Source organism: Etheostoma spectabile, chromosome 16, assembly GCF_008692095.1.
Source record: "Etheostoma spectabile isolate EspeVRDwgs_2016 chromosome 16, UIUC_Espe_1.0, whole genome shotgun sequence".
Lineage (NCBI taxonomy): Eukaryota > Metazoa > Chordata > Actinopteri > Perciformes > Percidae > Etheostoma > Etheostoma spectabile.
In genome coordinates this window covers 18,924,314-18,927,044 of record NC_045748.1, presented here as the reverse complement: position 1 = coordinate 18,927,044, position 2,731 = coordinate 18,924,314, and the positions used below count along the sequence as shown (strand labels likewise).

The 2,731-nt window shown below is 37.1% G+C and overlaps 1 protein-coding gene across 1 annotated transcript in view; it reads right to left on the bottom strand.

Annotated features, from left to right (window-relative positions):
* The window catches only part of ric1 (RIC1 homolog, RAB6A GEF complex partner 1), a 49,069-nt gene that overhangs the window by 10,344 nt on the left and 35,994 nt on the right, over positions 1-2,731 (bottom strand). The gene's annotated exons all lie outside the window — the stretch shown is intronic.

Sequence of the window (2,731 nt, the reverse complement as noted above, 5' to 3'; positions counted from 1 at the left end):
AAAATCTAAGACGATATCTAGTCTCATATCACAATATTGATATAATATCGATATATTGCCCAGCTCTAAATCTAAGTTAAAATAAATGGATGAATCTTTGTTTCATGGGTCTGTAATTTCTAAATAATATATTTATTAATATATATATATACATATAAATATTTAAGACGTTTCCCGTCTAGAACTATGCGCGCTGGTACTAAAGATATGGAACATGTGAAGTTCCTTCCAATTAGTTAATTTTAATTCATTAACTAATTGTATGAAAAAGTTCAGTCTACAGGCAAGTATACAATTCAAAACATTGCAGAATACGGTTTCCGATAAGAATATTTACTGAGCATTTCTTTTAAAAAAATTCATATTTTCCCTATAATTTACCAAATTGCATAGTTATTTCAAGGAACTGTCCCAGGAAGTTATTAGGAAATAACATCTAATAAAAAAAAGCATTACCAAAAACAGACATATACAGATGGTTATGAAATGAAATTCTGTTACCATTAATACTCTCCGCTGAAACATCCAACTAATTATCAACCCAGTGAGGAGCTGCACTATGCCAAACTGTTTATTAACTGTAATTTCTCTTTCCTCAAAGTTATGTCGAATTAGATATAAGAACGTATAATAAGCACTGGTGCTCCTGCGCACATACCGGTTACTGTTGCTAATCTTTCTTGTATTTCACTCATCTCATGTGGAGCTGCATCTTTTTTGGTCTAGAGCCCAAGTGTCACAACCAAAACCCAAATAATATGACCTGTTTTACATGTCTACTTCACATAGTCGACCCTTTTAGAACCCCATGGCACCGTTACAGCCAGCTTACACTACAGAAGTAGTGGATCAGATGACATGTTGTCCACACTGGAAGGCGGTATGGGGATGAAGGCCATCTCTCCTGGAAAACCTTCAGAGTGTTGCACTTGGTTGCTCACATTAAAAGCAACAGCAATAGTTGTGCCAAGAAAGGAAAACAAATAGAGCTAGAGAAAAGCTCCATACCTTGCGCCTTTCTCACCTTAAAGTTATAGAAATGTTCGGACAGACACAGCTCCGCCCTTATCTGACGTCAGAAAGGTGCGGAGGGAGGGGTTTCTGAAGCCATTAGACCGTCTGAGTATACAGGCCCCTTCAGTGTCACCACTACAATAATAGCCTTTTTTGTTGTAAAAACTGGATTGAATGTTACTGTTTTTTTATTATGATGATGATTATGATTATAAAGCCTCATCATATTTGTTTGTGGGGCTAACTCTGTTTTCTGCTAACACAGTGGAGAGGTTCCAGTGGTTTGATAGTTGAATCACAACTGGTATCTGATAACTGAACTGTTAGCTCTGCCTTCAGTCCCACTCTGATGAAATCTGTTTAACCACAAACAAACGTCACATGTGTATAATTGCTTGTTGGCAGTTTGACTCCTCCCATATGTAATCATAGGTGGCATCGGTTTCTGTGGACATGGGGAATTGTTTGAGCGACTGAGCAAAATCATCTTTTTTTCCCCCTTTGTGTGATCCATGTTGTCCGTTTTGGATTCAGTCACACATAATAACAAATGCTGACATAAAAGGAGGCCTTTACATTTCGCTTCCAAAGACACATCAAATGTCCACTGTTGTGGACACCAACATCTCAGTGGTCTTAAAGCTATCAGGTGCTGCACTGTACAGTGTGTGTTTTTATGTATGTGAATAATTGTCCGTTGGGAAGTTTGAACTTAAAATCCCTCACAGCCTTTGACAGCACTTGGCAAGTTAAACAAAACACCGTCCCACTATGCTTCTTCTTTAATGCACAATGTGTAACAAGAAGTCCTTAAAATACTCCATCCTCTGTGTCTAGATGTCTGTCTGTCAGTGCTGTCTGGTGTCAACACAGACGCTGCTATAAAGGACAGATGAGCTGATCTAAAGCTGTTAAAAAGTGCTTCAGTTGATATGCAGAACGTCCATGGGTGGAAAAGCCTTGTCAACCAGTGCAAATGGATATTTTTCTAAAAATAAATGTTGCAAAGTATTTAATTTTAGTTAGACACTGAAGGAAAACATGTTTTCTTTTCCAAATGTATTCAGCTTGTTTGTATTTACACCAACATAAGTTTATTAAAAGACCACTAGACTTGAGTTACAACATTAAATGGAATGATAGTGCTGAATAACAGCTGTTTGTTTCTATAAAAACACGAACACAGGAAGAACTGCTGCAAATGTGGGACGCAGAAGGGAGAGGTCTGACTTAAAAGCTGTGAAATGGCTCATCTGATGCCGTTGGTGCTCCCACTGTTAGACTCAAGCGTACACCAAACACTGCTAAAGAGCTTAGAATAGGAAAAACAAGCTGCTTTTAGAATAAAGTGAAATAAAATTGTTTGTGACAGAATCTAATGTATTAATGTAAGACAGAGGCTAACCAATCGCTGTGCATTGTGATTTTGTTAAGCGTAAACTCACTCACCGATGTAGCTTTATCATCATCACGTTAAGTCAGTCAAGAAAAACAAATCAGTCATTCACACAAATATTCGTATCCGCTGGAGAAATGAGCAGTTTTAACTGAAATTCGGGATACACGTTGAAATGTCTTAATGCCTGTTGTTGAAGGATGTCCTTTTATAAGATGTTTTGTTATCAGTTTTATAATGGTTACCTTAAACTGTTTTGTCCATCTTAATTTTTCACCAATGGCCGTTTTTACTTTTCAGTTTTGTTCTGAAAGGTTTTTT